The sequence below is a fragment of the Phascolarctos cinereus genome, unplaced genomic scaffold (genome assembly GCF_003287225.1).
Source record: "Phascolarctos cinereus isolate Bilbo 61053 unplaced genomic scaffold, phaCin_HiC Scaffold_1;HRSCAF=81, whole genome shotgun sequence".
Classification (NCBI taxonomy): Eukaryota; Metazoa; Chordata; class Mammalia; order Diprotodontia; family Phascolarctidae; genus Phascolarctos; species Phascolarctos cinereus.
The window spans coordinates 278,806,359-278,824,071 of record NW_027555514.1 but is presented as its reverse complement, the minus strand read 5'-3'; the positions used below and the strand labels follow the sequence as shown (position 1 = coordinate 278,824,071).

Here is a 17,713-nt window from a genome sequence, read left to right as displayed (position 1 = left end):
AGTTAACAAGCGTGACCTGGATGAAGATCTGCCAAAGGAAATTGAGAAGGAACAGGGAGGTGGGAGGAAAGCTGGGAGCCAGCAATGTCATGAAAACCTAGAGAAGAGAATATTAAGAAGAGGAGGGCGATTGACAGGAGCAAAGGCTCCAGAGAGGTCAAGGAGGATGAGGATTGAGAAAAGCGCACTGATTTGTGTTAGTGGACCACACATGTTTGTAATAGGGGCTTGGTTGTCCTTGTTTTCTCAAGGGTGAGGGGAGGTGGGAGGGAAAGAATGCAGACCCGAAAAATAAAAATAAATGGAATTTAACAAAGAAAGAGAAAAGCCTGGTAGATTTGGCACTTAAGAGGAGGTAGAGAGAGGAATTGTGAGAAGATGGGAGAAATAAGGCAGAAAATTATCTGACATCTCGTATTCCACAATTCCCCACTCCCCAACAACTTAAAATAATGGCTCAAGATGAACTTGAGTGACAGAAAAATGAGAAGTCCGGGTAAAGCAGTGGACCAGCCTAAAACAGCTTGAGAGAATGCTTGGAAATCTCTAAGCTGGGGGGGGGGAGGGGGCGGTTTGGCCTGATTGAAGTGCAAACCCCTCTGGGCAGATTCTGCTGAATCAACAAAAAAAGCCCTGGAGGCAGCTGGGTAGTGGCAGCCTCAGCTTCCGGGACCTTCACTCCCCTGGAAGGTGTGGGGGTTGGGCGGCTGATCGGGAAGGATTTTTTTTTTTGGGGGGGCACCCTGCTTGTGCTGTACTCAGGGCCCAGGCTGGGTCCCAGGAGGATTGAGCATAGCCATGAGGGCAGTCCTGGAGGGGCGGGGCCCTGCTAGCTGTGGTCACCCCCAGGAGGGCAGAGGCCCTAGTTTCAGTTCCGGGGCAGAGGGTGGGCTGATGCTCCTGCGGCTGCAGGGACCACCAGAAGCTAGAGCATTGGCAGTGGTGCTGGGCACCCTGGTAGTGGCTCAGGGGCAGAGAGGAGTGCCTGGCACCACCAGAAAGTGAGCCGGCTGAGCAGGGACCACACCTGGCCTTGAACCACAGACTGCTGGAGGAACGGAGAGGTCAAAGGCCCCCAGCTCAGAAAACAAGAGCAAGAAAAACCTGAAGCCTGAGACTTAACCCCCACACCTGTGGAGCAATGCCAATCCTAACATAAGGCTAACAGCCAAGAAATGGACCATTAGAAAAAAATGAGACAGAGAAAGAACCCCACCATAGGTACCTACCGTGGAGACAGAGAAGAGAAGGGTTCGTATTTAGAAGACAAAACACTTTCTTATAAGGCTTCAAAGAAAAATGCAAAATGGTCACAAGCCCCCCCTCCCCCCAAGTTCTTGGAAGAGCTTAAAAAGGACTTAAAAATCAAACAAGAGAGGTTGAAGAAAAATTAGGAAAAAAGTAAGAATAATGCAGGAAAAAAATCAAGAAAATTATGAAGAGAAAGCCAAACAACTGGAAAAAGAGATCCAAAAACGTACGGAAGAAAATAATTCCTTAAAAATTAGAATGGGGAGATCGTGCAGCGCCTCGCCGGACTTGTGCGGAGAGGTGGCGCCTCGCGGCTCCCGCGTCCCCTTCTCCCAGGCCGGCGAGAGGCGTCTATGGGGTCGCCGCTGAGGCTTGACTCTATGGCGAGGACGAGGTGGAGGAGTACGACGACCGCAACGGCACCAGCGGAGGTACAAAAATAAAGGATAAGAAAACTTATTTTATAAAACGACTCTTCCATCAAGTATAATGTTGTGATGCTTGTTGGCATCTAAACCCTTTGCGTTCCCACTGTGCCAGCAGCGACCGTAGATCATAGCCAAAGAATCTGTGAAGTTTGGGCTTGCAACCTGGATGACGACATGAAGAAAATTCGTCAAGTTATACGGCAGTATAATTATGTTGCCATGGACACCGAGTTTCCAGGTGTGGTTGCAAGACCCATTGGAGAATTCAGAAGTAATGCCGACTCTCAGTACCAGCTGTTGAGGTGTAATGTCGGCTTCCTTAAAGATAATTCAGCTCGGATTCACGTTTATGAATGAGCAAGAAGAGTACCCTCCAGGAACTTCAACATGGCAGTTCAACTTCAAGTTTAATTTAACGGAGGACACGTATGCCCGGGACTCCATAGAGCTCCTAACGACCTAGGGAATCCAGTTTAAAAAGCATGAAGAAGAAGGGATTGAGACACAGTATTTTGCAGAGCCTCTCATGACATCGGGCGTCGTGCTGTGTGAGGGGGTCAAGTGGCTTTCATTTCACAGTGGTTATGACTTTGGCTATTTAATCAAAATCCTGACCAACTCCAACTTGCCTGAAGAAGAGATTCCTCCGATTGTTCTTCCCGGCCATCTACGATGTCAAGTATCTCATGAAGAGCTGCAAGAACCTCAGGGGTGGCCTGCAGGAAGTGGCTGAGCAGCTGGAGTTGGAGAGGATAGGACCACAGCACCAGGCAGGATCCGATCCGTTACTGACGGGAATGGTCTGTTTCAAAACGAAAGAAATGTTCTTTGAAGAGCACATCGACGATGCCAAGTATTGTGGGCACTTGTACGGCCTTGGTTCGGGCTCCTCCTATGTGCAGAATGGTACGGGAAATGCGTATGAAGAGGAGGCCAGCAAGCAGTCGTGACATGAAATGGATGGACAACAGGCCTTGGTGTTTGGAGCTACACATGTGCTTGTATATGGGTCTTATCTCCAGTTAAATCCCTTGGACAGTAGACAATAAGGCTTTTTCTTTTTTTACCCTGCCTTCTCAAACCGTTTTCTCTTTTGTCTTTCAGTACTAATTATGACCATTCCTTCCACAGATCCTGATAAGTAGAAGAGTCTTCAGGTTAAATTTGGCTGTGTAATTAATCCATCTGTTAGCAAGCATGTGTGGCCAAGGGGAGCCTCCCTATCATATTCAGTCTTTTGGTAAACATATCTAGTTGGTCTTAGTTTGTACCCCACACCTCTTCCCCCCATTCCCAGATTAACAAGCACTGACTGTAATTTATTGCCCTGTGTCATGTCTGTCCCTTCCAGTATGCACGAGTTTCAGCTATTTGAGATTGTGGACCATCAATTTTGCCCTTTGGAGAGTGACTCAGATCCACCGTTTTAGTAGAAGTTTGGGTTTTCCTTGCTGTCGGCCTGAAAGTTGATCATTTGCCAGTTTTACACAGCACGCTCTCATTTTGGACCCATGGAACAGAGCCTATTTACTGTGCTGCACATTGTTGACTTGGCAAAGCTCTCCCGAAAGGGAAGGAGGGGCTCCTGAAGAGTTGAACCCCTGCTCGCTGTCCCTGGGGCTTCGGAGCCCCGCTTGCCAGGCCCGCTGGGTTTGGGATTGGTCTCTGAATGGGCTTTGGGACTGAAGAATGCTTGACGGCAGCTTCCCACCTGCGTGCCCGAGCTGTCAGCACCTCCGTGGCGCGGCCACGCCTTTGCCTCCGTCGGCTTCCTCGCTCGCTTTTACCCCCCTCACCCTCCCACGTGATAGTTGTATTTACCGAGCCCTTGTTTTGGCGACTCCACAAGTCAATAAGTCCAAAGAGAGCATGTCTTATGCCAAATTACATTAGAGGAGACGAGATTATGCCTTTGTAGTTGCTACAGACAAAAACAATGAAGAGATTTGTTGTAAGGCAACAGAACGACAAGACAAGTGAGAGTGAATAATAAAGTCACCTGAGGAGTGTATTGCTTGTTTATTTTGTGTGTATATCTTTCAATATATTTTCTATATATTGACGGAATAACTGTGAAATACTTTCTTAGCCATGTAGACAGGAGCATGTGAGCAGGCCGCAGAGCATGTGAAGGAAGACTTGGGTAACACTGCTCAGAGATGACGATGGACGGCAAGTCACGGTGTGTGTATGTGACCTGCACTTAACTCAGTCGTATTAGCTGTTTGCCAGATCGACGTGTTCCCTTGTACTTTAACATTCTTTTCTCGTTGAGTTACAACGCTGTCACTGGGTGGTCCTTCTTCAGAAAAGTTACTTGCAAAACAGAAGGTGTTATTTGTTTTTAAAGCTTTTGTAAATAAAGGCTTCAAAAATGTTTTCTTACATCCAAAAAAAAATTAGAATGGGGAAATGAGAAGCTAATGATTCATAAGATACGAAGAAATAATCAAACAAAATAACAAAATAGAAGAGAATGTGAAATATCTCTTTAGAAAAACAACTGACTTGGTAAACATTGATGAGAGATGATATAAATATTGTTGGACTACCTGAAAGTTATGATTAAAAAAAGTCCAGATACTATAATTCAGGAAATTATTAAGGAAAATTTCCCTGAGGTTCTTCAACTAGAGGGTAAAATAGAAATTGAAAAAATCCATTGATTAGTGCCTAAAAGAGCTCCTAAAATGAAAACTTACAGGAACATTATACCTAAGTTTCAGAGCTTCTGGGTCAAGGAGAAAATATAAGCAAATAGAAAAAAACAATTTAAATATTGTGGAGCTACAGTCAGGATAACACAAGACCAGAACTGAACAGAAAATTTGACCTACAAGGATCAGGAGAAGCATAAAAAGGTAAGCATGAAAGACATTGTTAAGAGATGTAATAAGTTTAAACTGTTTGCTTCTCATATGGGAAAATGTTATTTGTAACACTTAAGAATGTTATTACCAGGGTAGTTGAAAAGAGTGTATACATAGATAGAAGGCTTGGGGTTGAGTTGATTATGGTGGGATGATCCTAAAAGATAAAACTGGGTAGGGAGAGATAAAATAGAGCTAATTATCTTTTTTTTTTTTAATTTTTAGGCATTTGGGGGTTAAGTGACTTGCCCAGGGTCACACAGCTAGTAAGTATTAAGTGTTTGATCTGAGGATGGATTTAAACTCAGGTCCTCCTGACTCCAGGGCCGGTGCTCTATCCAGCGTGCCACCTCGCTGCCCATTTAGAGCTAATTATCTTATACAAAAGAGGCATGAATGTAAAAAATGGTTACAGAGGAGGGGACTAAGGAGTACAGATTGGGTAGTAAGGGAACCTTATTCTCATCTGAACTGGGTTTAAGAGGGAATACCTTATAGATCCAGTCTTCTTAACTTAGAGAGAAATAAGAGGGTAAGGGAATAGGATAAGAGAGGGACTCTTAGAAAAGTGTGCGGATGAGGGAGGCAGGGGTCAGAAGTAAATTAGACTTCTGAGAAGGGATGGTGTAAAAAGAGAGAAAGAGAGAAGGATAAACAGTGAATAAAAATAGGATGGGGGAGATACACAGCTAGTAATTCTAATTTTGAGTATGAATGGGATGAATTCAATCATGAAACAGAAATGGACAGCAGAACAGATCAAAAACCAGAACCTGACAATATGTTCTTTACAAGAAGCACATTTAAAAATGAGAGACATACATAGAGTAAAAATAAAGAGCTGGAGTAGGATTTATTATGCTTCAGCTGACGAAAAAAAGCACAGGTAGCAATTGTGATCTCAGACAAAGTTAAAGCTAAATTAGATTTAATTAAAAGAGATAAATAAGGAAATTGCATTATGTTAAAATATAATGAAGTAATATCAATACTAAATATATATGCACCAAATGCTGTAACATTTGGTAATTGTTTTTTAGGTAAATAAATTACATGTGGAAATAGAGAGCAAAACCACAATCTATCCACTGCACCACCTAGCTGCCCCTCAAGAAGGCTTTGTTGTTTTTCTTAAGGATAGCTGATACCTGATTGTGCTATATATTTATTTATTTTTGGCTAGGCAATGGGATTAAATGACTTGCCCAGCATCACACAGCTAATAAATGTCAAGTGTCTGGTCTGAGGCCAGATTTGAACTTAGGTCCTCCTGACTCCAGGGCTAGCACTCTAGCCACTGCACCACCTTGCTGCCCCCAGTTAATATGATTTTTAAAAGAGAGAAGAAAACCAAATCACTAGTATCAAAAATTAAAAGGGCGAGTACAACACTAATGAAGATGAAATTAAAACAATTATTAGAAGTTATTTTGCCCAATTATATACCAATATGTTTAATAATTTAAATGAAATAGAAGAATACTTACAAGAAATAAACTGCACAGATTAACAGAAGAGGAAATAGAATACCTAAATAAACCTATTTTAGGAAAAGAAATCAAACAGGTCATAAATGAACTTCTTAAGAAAAAAGTATCAGGGCCAGATGGATTTACAAGTGAATTTTACTAAACATTTAAAGATAAACTAAGTCCAATATTAAATAAGTTATTTGGAATAATAGGCAAAGAAGAAGTTTTACCAAACTTCTCTTATAAAACAAATATAGTGCTGATACCTAAACTAGGAAGAGCAAAAACAAAGAAAAAAAATTATAGGCTAATTTCATTAATGAATATTGATGCAAAAATCCTAAATAAAATACTAGCTAGGAGACTACAATATATTATACATTGTAACCAATTGGGATTTATATCAGGCATGCAGGGCTGGTTCAATATGAGGAAAACTATTAAAATAATTGATTATATCAATGACAAAAGTAACAAAATCATACGATTACATTAATAGATGCAGAAAAAGCTTTTGACAAAGTACAAAACTCATTCTTATTAAAAAACCCTGGAGAGCATAGATATAAACGGATTTTTCCTTAAAATGATAATAAGCATCTACCTAAAATCATCAGCAAACATTATCTGTAATGGGGATAAGCTAGAAGCTTTCCCAGTAACATCAGGGGTAAAACAAGGATGCCCGTTATCGCCTATATTATTCAGTATTGTACTAGAAATGCTAGCAATAAAAGAAAAAGAAATTGAAGGAGTCAGAATAGCCAGAGAGGTAATGAAACTGTCTCTTTTTGCAGACAGTACAATGGTATAGTTGGAAAATCCTAGAGATTCAACTAAAAAGTTAATGGAAATAATTAATAATTTTAACAAAATAGTGGGATATAAAATAAAACCACATAAATTATCAGCATTTCTATATATCACCAACAAAGCCCTGCAAGAACAGATAGTAAGAGATATTTCATTTAAAATAACCATAGACTATGTAAAATATTTGGGAATATACCCACTGAGACAAACCCAGGAACTGTATGAACATGATTATAAAGTACTCTTTATTCAAGTAAAGTCAGACTTAAATTATTGGAAAAAATACTAGCTGTTCATGAGTGGGCCATGCCGATATAATAAAAATGACAATTCTACCTAAACTAATCTACTTCTTCAGTGCCACTCCAATCAAATCACCAAAAAATATTTAGAAAAAATAATAACACAATTCATTTGAAAGAACAAAAGGATAAGAATATCAAAGGAATTAATGAAAAAAAAATGGAGGTCTAGCAGTACCAGAGTTTAAACTGTATTATAAAGTGGTAATTATCAAAACTATTTGGTACTGACTAAGAAATAGAAAAGTGGATCAGTGAAATAGAATAGATGTACAATACACAGTTATAAATGACTATGTAACCTTGTGTTTGATAAATATAAAGATTTAACTTTTTGTGATAAGAATTCACTTTTTTGGTAAAAACTTTTGGGAAAGCTAGAAAGCAGCTTGGCAGAAACTAGGTATAGACTAATATCTTACATCATTTACCAAGATAAGGTCCAAATGGATGTCTGACCTAGACATGAAGGGAGATACAGAAGTAAATTAGAAGAACATGGAACTATTACCTATCAAATTTATGGATAGAAAAATTAATGAAAAAACAAAAGATAGAGAGCATTGTGAGATGTAAAATGGATAATTTTGATTCTATTCCATTAAAATGTTTTGTACAAATAAAACCAATGTAGACAAGATTAGAAAATTGGGAAATTTTTTTTTATAAACAGTTTCTTAGCTAAAAGCCTCATGTCTAATATGTAGAGAACTGTGTCAAATTTCTAAGAATATGAGTTGTCACCCAATTGATAAATGGTCAAAGAATATGAACAGGAAGTTTTTGAAAGAAGAAATTAATTATATGAAAAAAATGCTCTTAATCATTACTGATTAGGGAAGTGAAATTAAAACAATTTTGAGATACCATTTTATACCTATCAGATTGGCTAAAATGATAGAAGGAGAAAATGACAAATGTTGGAAGGGATGTGGAAAAATTGGGATACTAACACAGTGTTGGTGAAACTGTGAACTAATCCAACTATTTTGGAGAGCAATCTGGAATTATGCCCAGAGTTATAAAACTGTGTATACTCTTTGACCCAGCAATATCACTATTAGGTCTGTTTCTGAAGATGATTAGAGAAAAAGAGGAAAGGACCTATATGTTCTAAAATATTTATAGCAGCTCTCTTTGTGGTAGCAAAGAAGTGGAAATTGAGGAGATGCCTGTTAATTGGAGAGTGGGTGGATAAGTTGTGGTGTATGACTGTGATGCAATACTACAGTGCTGTAAGAAATGATGAGCGGGTTGATTTTAGGAAAACATGGAAATGCTTGCATGAAATAACAAAGAGTGAAATGAACAGAACCAAGATAGTGTTGTATATGGCAAAAGTGATACTGTTTGAAGAGTTAAATGTGAAGGGCTAAGCTATTCTGAGCAAGATGAATATTCCAATCAACTATAAAGGACTCATGAAGGAAGTTGCTATCTAACTCCAGAGAAAGAACTGATATGTGGAAGTATGTATTGCATGCATTTACATATATATATATCTGTGTCAAATGTTTGACTTCTCTTGGGAAGGAGGGAGGCAGAGAGCTTAAAATGTAACATCAAAATGAGATAAAGAGAGGGAGGGAGGGGGGGAGAGAGAGAGAGACAGAGAGAGAGACAGAGAGGAGAGAGGGAGAGAGATTCAGAGACAGAGAGAGGGAGAGAGAGACAGAGAGACAGAGACAGAGAGAGAGAGAGAGAGAGAGAGAGAGAGAGAGAGACACACACACACACACACACACACAGAGGAAAGAAGAGGAGGTGCCTGTGCAAAGGTTGGAAATGGACCATGGAGTTTAGGGAACAGCAAATAGGCCAGTGTGTTTGGAGCACAGGGTATGTGGAGAGAACAATGTTTGATAAGCTTGGAAGGTAAGATAGAAAGAGATTGTGAAGTGCTGTCAATGCTAAGCTGAGGCATTTGTGGAGGCAGCATGGTCTGATGGGAAGAGACCTGACTCTGCAAGCATAAGACCAGGGCTCAAATGCCATCTCTGTTGCTTATTAAATGTGTGACCATGGGCAAGCAATGTAACCTTCTCTGAGCCTCAGTTTATCCATCTGTTAAAGGGAGGGGGTGGGCTAGAGGGGCTTTAAGATCCCTTCCAGCTGTAGCTCTATAATCCTATGTACTCTTAAATAAACAGAATATTTAGTTGATCTGAACACGTCATTCCCTGGAAGCTTTTAAAGCCTAATCCAGTTTCTGGGTCACAAACAAACAGGCACCAAATTTCTCTTCCTCTGGGGCTGCCACCCTTTACCCCCTTGGATGCTTCTTCCCAGGATCAGTAGGAGCCCATCACCATTTGGAATAAGCTCATACATCTGCCATGCATGCTTCTCCAAAGCTGTCAGCTGCCAGAAATATATTACCTGGCTTCATACTGCCTAGAACTCAATTTATAGCAATTTATTCTTCAAAAGCAGACAGTAACTCAGCAGTTGGGGGGTAGGGTGGGATGCACAAAATAAAAGGCCCAACTGCCTGCTACCTTATTGTGCCACTGAAATCAAAATGTTAATGCCTGTAATAGATTTTTGCAAGTAATAGGACTGGCTGCTGAATGTGTGAGCCAAGTTAAATGCCTTTTAAGTTAATCTCAGCATGAGGTCCCTTATTCACTCAGATATAGGAGCATGATGACCAATTGAGGTAATGCAGACTCATGGCACATGCTGTCCCCTTTATTAGGCCATTCAGTGAAGCCTGGTAACCGTGGCCAGAGAGATTACAAAGTTCCTGATTGCTATGACTAGTGGCTGTCTATGACCATTCAATTTGGAACATCCCAAGCTATGTGATCAGCCTGTGCCCAGAGAAGACAGACTGACTCACTGATATGTGGTGGTGGTGGTAGTGGTAGTAATAGTAGTAGTAGTAGTAGTAGTAGCTGTTGTTGTTGTTGTTTTCAGAAATAGAACCAGAAAATGCAATTACACAGTTCTAGTCATAGGATCTCAGAGGTCATGTCGGTCACTTTCCTAAGATAAGATTTCTGAGTCTCAATGAGGCAGCAGGGCATGGTGAAAAGAACTTTAGACCTAGAGTCAGAAGAGCTGTGCTAAATTCCACATTTCCATGCTCACCAGAAGCTACTTCATCTATCTAAGCCACAGTTTTCTTATCTATAATGTGGGAGTGATCATATTTGTACACCTTACTCCATTCAAAATATGGCCTGTGACTTATGCCATGAGAAATGATGACTATTAAGAGTCAGAGAAGTATGGGAAGACTTATATGACTTGATGCTGAGTGAGGAAAACAGAAACAGGAAAACAACGTATTAAGGATTCCAAAATTATCAATGGAAAGAACAAAATTAAGAAGCATGTGTGTAATTATAATAAGGTGTGATTATAATGACTGAACTTGGCTCCAGAGATAAAATGAACTTCCTTCCTTGACTGGAAGAGTTGAGGGATCTGGGTGTGGAACTGTCAAATATGCTTAATGTGTTAATTGGTTTCAATGAAAAGAATGCTTATGTCCAGAACCCAGGGTGATTGCATTAACTGAAACCCCGGACTTCCTGACTCTTGGGCTGGGAACCAGACTGCTAGGGGACTAATTATGCAACAATGTAGATTCATCATCAGTGTTGGTCAGATCTTCCTCCTTTTCTGGATGACAGCCTAGGAATTGGCTAGGAGGCCAGCATTATTAGAGGGCAGCTCTGTTATGTTTCTCCTCCTTCTTTACACAGTGTCCATAGAAGCAGAAGGCACAGCTGCCAGTGAGTTGCCTCACTGGGAGAAGTCCATTTGGGTCTTCTAATAGGCTCTCTTGGTCAGAGGCCATTCTTGATGAGTGGCCAGAGCTACTTGGCCTTCAGCCACCAGTATCTGTACTGTTACTCTGAATTGCTGGAGGGGAGAAAGGCTCCCAGCCCACCTACCTCCACTATTTTGGAAGAAAGAATGTTGTAAGGTCTGCTCTTCAGTTAATTTTTCTTCAGTATCCATCTATATAGTAGCCCTGAGATCAGGTCTTTGAGAGTTTCTGAGCAGTCATCCCATTCAAGTGACCCAAACTAATATTGGCCTTCCATGCTCCTAGATGACACCAGAATCTGGTCCCCTTTGCTGTAGCATCATCATTAGAGAGCACAAGAAGTGGGGAGAGCCAGCTGGGAGTGTCAATAGGATCACCACACAGGTCCAGAAGTCAACCTCTTTGCCTTAACCAAAGTGGGTTTCATCCATGGAACACTTCAGAATCTCTGTGGCCAAGTATTATGGGGTCACACAATTCTTAAAGTTTCTCTCCAGGTTCCAAGTGTCAGGAAAAATCAAAGCCAGAAAGTTAAGAAGAATATCCCCGAGCTTCAGGTCATGGTGCAAGAAATTGTTGTCATGAAGAAAACTCATGGCCTCCAACAGAGATTGAAGGACAGACCTTCTGTGGTCACCTTCCCTGTGCATCAATGAAACAGCTTTCCTCTGGAGGAATGGATGAGGGTGATGATGTGGGCATGGCCAGTGACCTGGTGCAGGATGTAGGTCTCTGCTGGTTGCTTCCCTCACCTCCTCTAGCTACTCAAGGCTCAGTCTTTTAGTAATGATCATGCCAATCTTCACTTCTAACTCCTGGCCAATAGCATGGCACCTGACCACAGATCTTATGCCCTTGTTGGTGATATCTTTGGGACTAGACTTCTGGTAGAATTCCTTGACTCCAGCTCAGTTATGTAGCTTACCTCCAGCCTCACATCCAGCACCATCTTGAAAGACTGGTGCTCTTGACTAGTGGTGGAGCTGTTCTAAAGCAGTCTCTCACAACAGCCACAGACACCCCCACCTTTTTAGGCCAATCCCTTTCACCAAACTGGGGTATTGTCCTCCTCTCTTCCCCCTACCAAGACACTCCCTCATAAATTTTATTTCTATTAAAGCCTGGGAGAACTACAAAATAAGTAAATAGACAGACAGATAGATAAACAAATAAGTGGATGAAAATAACAAATAACAAATAAATGGATGAGAAAATAAACATATGGGCAAACAAACAGATAAATAAACAAAAAACTTAAGTAAATAAAGAGTTATTATTATTGGTCAATTATCAATATAATTAGAGTTGAGAGTTGAACCATATTAAGCTATGTTGGAAGTCTCTGGAGTTAAGGTACTTTCTGTAATTCCAGAACTCCAGAGTTGGAAGGGGCCCAGGAGGATATCTAGTACAACCCATACTGGATCAGGAATCCTTTTTTCCACATCCCTGAAAAGTGGCCAGCTTGAAGAGCTTCAGTGAGGGGGAACTCACTACATCCTGGAGCAACCCATTCACTCTACTTAAAGAGCTAGACAGATTCCTATGACGCTAGGTCACTGGGAGAGGTAAGGGGGAATTTGGACAGCTCCGGGATTGGGCTCATAAGATCCCAAGTTTTTAGGGGTTGTTGGTACCCAGAGGATTTGGCACTAAAGAATGTTCCAAAAATTATTGTGGGGCGTGTGAAAACATAAAAAATCCTGTCCCCCTAACCCTCGGGTTAGGGAGTAGCAGGAAAACTTTCCAACTGGGGTCTGGCCATTTAAAAATAGGGAAGGTTTCCTTGTTATTAAAGCTCTAGCCATGTCATTTGGACACAGCAAGAAAAGAATGATGGGAAACCCCCATTCCCTCACCTAGGTCATCTGTAACTGGAATCCTTCCCAGTTTCCCTAGAGAGGCCCCTATGGATCCTTCATCAAGTGTATGGATAACATCTGAAACAAGGCTACCAGATGTACTGAATATTAGAGATAGCTAATATTCAGTGGTGCAGGAAATAGAGATTAGACTTGAGGTTTGGCGGACCAGAGCTCAAATCCTGCTTCAGACTCTTATTAGCTGTGTGACCCTGGACAAGTCACTTAACTCCTTTCAGCCTCAGCCTCCTCATTTGTAAAATGCAGATAATGATAGCATCTACCTTACAGGGTTATTATGAGGATCATTTGAGACAATTCACATAAAGTATCCCATATATTAAGTTCTTTAAGGGTAGGGACTGTCTTTTGCCTCTTTTCATATTTCCATTGCTTAGCACAGTGCTGACACATAGTAGGTTAACAAATGTTTATTGACTGACTATCTAAAAGTGCTTTGCAAACCTTAAAGCAGCATACAAATGCTAGCCAGTCATTTTATTTTATTTGTAGCCACATTCCATATTTCAGTTCCCTTTATGTAACAGGGGTCATAATAATTCCATTTTGGCTTTGACATATTGATGGTTAGTCAAGTTTTCCAGAACACTGATAACAACAACAATAATAGCTCACATCTAATTGCAAAGTGCTTTATACTTGTTATTTAACTTATTATTTCAATAACCTTGTGAAGTAGATGCTATTATACTCATTTTACAGATAAGAAGACTGAGGCTGAGAAAGGTGACATCCTATGGCTAGCAAGTGTCAAATGAGGTCCAATGTATCTACGTGCCCATAGCTGCTAAGCTCATGGGTTTCATTCCCCCATATGTATTGGTTAGTTTTTTTGTACTGCATAGCCTACATCCATGTTCCTGGCCAGCCCTTTCACCCACGCCTTTGTTTCTAGAAGGGACTAGATCTGGATATTCATATAGTTTAACGCAGGTTCATTCCCACCATCACAAAGGCAATGTAAAACTCAGGCCTATTGACATTTGTGACTAGCTGCATTAGGGCCAGACCTCAGGAAATAGTGATGGAGAAACATGTGGCCTGATATGGTTACCTTCCATGTTGTGTGTCATTGTCTCTCTTCTCCTTGATAGCACCCTTCTCTTGGGCGTCTTGCCCACTATGAAAACATGCTCAAATTCACACCAAGGTGTTCAAGACTGATAACAGCTTAGAGCAGGAATTCTTTCCCTTTTTGTGTGTCCTGGGCCCCTTTGACAATTAGTGTGGTGAAATCCATGGTCCCCTCCTCATGGTCATATTCTTATATGCTTGAAATCAAATTCATAGGATGGATTACAAAGGAAACCAATTATATTTAAATATGATTATCAACATATAGAAAACAAATCCCTGAACCCCAGGAAAATGTTACACCTTCCAGAGGGGGAGGTTGTAGTTAAATATAGGTTAAAGCATTCTCTTTAGGAACTTGTGAAGTGGAATTTCATCCCTACAACTGAGTCTTGGAGAGTTGTTGCCCAGAACACTGAGACTTTCAGTTCCTTGGCCAGGGGCATCACTCATCAGTATGTCTAGAGGCTCAAACCCAGTTCTTCCTAAGTATAAGGCTGCCTTTCTAGCCATTATACTCCACTGCTTCACTCATTTCTCTTGTTGAGAAGCAAAGATATTGTATTTCTGCCTCAGAGTTGCTGTGGTTAGGTGGGGGAGAAGGGAACAATAAATATATCAGTAAACATGGTATCTGTCAGCTAATGCCTCCCCATAAACTCGGTGTTCTAGTCCTTTTCTTCTGGAAAAATTGACACTCCATTACTGGGCAATATGTCTGGATGAATAGTCCTGGCAGGAATTTGATTGTGAGACAAGATTATGATGACTATAATCCATACTGGGGTTCTTTTGCCAATGATTTTCAATGCACTTGGGAAAATATTGCACATGATGATTTTAGAGAGAAGGCGGAATAATCAGAAAAAAACCCAACAAAAGTCAAATGGATTTTGGTTATCATCATCACGAGGATCTGATCGCCCACTCTCCTTGTGGTCACACATGCCCAAGGGGTAGATGTATTTCAAGAACAGAAGAAAGGACTTCTTGACTTTTAATATCGCCTTGTACTCTCTCTAGGACTGAGAATATGACACCATGCTTGGAAACTATGACATGGGAAGGAGTACTGGCTTTGCAGTCAGAAGACCTGGGTTCCAGACACACTCCAGCCTTATGAACTTGGATTAGTCCTTAAGCTTCCTGAGTCTCAGTTTCCTCACTTGTGAAATGGGAGTAACAATTCCTGCTCTTTCACCCTCACAGGGCTATTGTGAAGGCCAAATGAACTCATGTATAGATCTGGACCTGGAGATCACCTCAGAGGTGATCTAGTCCAATCACCTCATTTTACAAGTGAGGAAACAGAGGCAAAAAGATGAAATGACTTACACAAAGCTGTGCATGTTGTATGTAACAATGCTGGGTTTTAAACCTGGACCCTCTGAGTCTACATTCATTGCACCACATCCCTTCTTTAAGGGATAGGAAAGCCCTTTTGGTAGTATGCTAGACAAACTACTACTACTGCTACTACTACTACTACTACTACTACTACTACTACTGCTACTGCTACTACTACTACTGCTACTGCTGCTGCTGCTACTGCTACTGCCACTGCCACTACTACTACTACTACTACTACTACTACTACTACTACTTCTCCTCCTCCCCTCTTTCTTCTTCTTCTTCTTCTTCTTCTTCTTCTTCTTCTTCTTCTTTCTCCTCCTCCTCCTCCTCCTCCTCCTCCTCCTCCTCCTCCCTCCTCTTCCTCCTCCTTCTTCTTCCTGGGTTTATTCCCAAGAACAACTCACTTTACTACTGAAGATGAGATTATATCTGTAAAGCACTTTGCCAACCTGAAAGCACTATGTAAATGCTAAGTATCATCATTATTATTCTCTGTAACTGATTGTCTTAGAGAGTTGCCAGGATCTCTGAAAGCTTAATCAGCTTTCCCATTCATGAGATCAATATGTGTCAGAGATGAGTCTTGAACTTAGGTCTTCCTGATTCTAAGGCCAACTCTCCACCCACTCTTGCATGGCTGCCTCCATACGAATGTTACCCTCTTTTATTACATAGTTGGCTTTTATTCATATTCATTCAACATTTACCCGCATCTCTGATATCCTACTCCTAATATTTGAAGGGTTGTCAGAGAAGGGGGCTTATATGTGTCCTCCTTAATGCTATAGCAGAGAACAAGGAGTAATGAGGGAAATTGCAGAGAGGGGGAGTTTGGGCTCAATATAAGGAAGACCTCTGCAACAACCAGCATGGCATTGCAGAACACCAGAACCAGAATGACTTGGTCCAAATCTTGCCTTTAACAAGTACTAGCTGTGTGAGCCTAGGCAAGTCACATGACCTCTCAGGGCTCCAGGCAACTGTCTGAGAATATAAGTTGCAAAAAGGTGGTGACCTACATTGGTAGTGGGAGTTCCCTCATCTGGGAGTTACCTATATCAGTGAAATCCCAAGTCCTATCCCCATCTCCTATCTCTAACTAACAATAAGAGAGAGCTGAAACACAGTGAGCTGTGGGTAGGTGTTATACTGAGCTTTCTATTACCATAGGTCTCTAAGTTGACTGGACCATTTTCAGGGGTACTACAGAAGGATTCCTTCTTTGGGTTTATCCCCAGGGCTTGCCACATAGTGGCTACGTCATTGACTATGATCGGTGATTGATTGACTGATTTATTGAATTTAGCTTGACAGAAAGGAAAAAAAAAAACCTTGCTAACCCTGAGTACTATCCAGAAGGGATTGGATTGTCTTGGAAGGTAGGGCTCCCATCACTGAATATCTTAAAATAAATACTGATGACCACTTATTGCTGATCTTGTAGAGGAGGTTCCTGTTTGGGCTGGGGTTCTATTACATGATCTCTGAGGTGCCTTCTAACCCTGAGATTCTGTGATGCTGTAAATATCTGAAATGAAATGTACATTGACAGTAGCAGGTATTAATAGTAGTAGTGGTAGTATTCCTTTTGTGGCTGGCAGCACATACTTGATTTTCCCTAGACTTCTTCCTATCTGAAGCCTAGGGATGTAGCCTTCAAAGGAATTGTGTGATCATTATGACTACAGGATTCCCAGGGACTCCACTTAGAGCCTTGCACATAGCTTTTGTATATGTTAAGTGTGAAAACTGGACTGCCTGTTGCCTGCAATTCTTTTCCTCTCTTTTCCTCTCTTTATGTTCAAGTCATATTTTGTAGGAGAAAGTCTAGTGTGTGACTCCCAACCAGGGCTCAGCTGGGCAATGTGCTTGGCAAAGTATGCCTCCTCAGCTTTTGGATGAATTCAACAAATGCAAGATGTGTGGATAAAGTAACATGATCAGTGTTTGTAACTAGAGTGTGGCAGCCAGGAAGATGCCTCAGGCCACCTGAAATTTAGAGTGCTCTCATGTGGAAACAAGATTGGCACATCCTTAGGAAGAATTATTCAAATTAGGAAGATATTTTGGGGCTTGAATTTTTTTTTTGTTAGGCAATCAGGGTTAAGTGACTTGCCCAGGGTCACACAGCTAGTTAGTATCATGTGTCTGACATCGGATTTGAACTCAGGTCCTCCTGACTCTAGGGCTGGTGCTTTATCCACTGTGCCACCTAACTGCCCCTTGTGGCTTGATTTTTCCACCTCCATACCACACCCCTGGTGTGCTACTCCTTGACCCTCCTGTCAGTCTACTTGTATATCAGATTCCCTGACTTCTCTTCCTCCCCAACAGAATTGGCCTTAAAAAGTTGGAGTGAAGGTATTATTTGTGCTGCTTGTCCCAGGGTTTTACAGAGCTTATACTAGACACAAAAGATACCACTTACAACTCTGAGTGTTTTAGTAACTTATATGATAGGATTTATCTATCCAGATAAGTTTTGT

General features: G+C 41.1%; 2 pseudogenes; one reads left to right on the top strand and one right to left on the bottom strand.

Annotated features, from left to right (window-relative positions):
• Nucleotides 1-1,523: 1,523 nt before the first annotated feature.
• Nucleotides 1,524-3,022, top strand: LOC110205584 (CCR4-NOT transcription complex subunit 7 pseudogene; annotated as a pseudogene).
• Nucleotides 3,023-10,806: 7,784 nt separating this feature from the next.
• Nucleotides 10,807-15,940, bottom strand: LOC110205613 (phosphorylase b kinase gamma catalytic chain, liver/testis isoform pseudogene; annotated as a pseudogene).
• Between the last annotated feature and the right edge of the window lie 1,773 nt (nucleotides 15,941-17,713).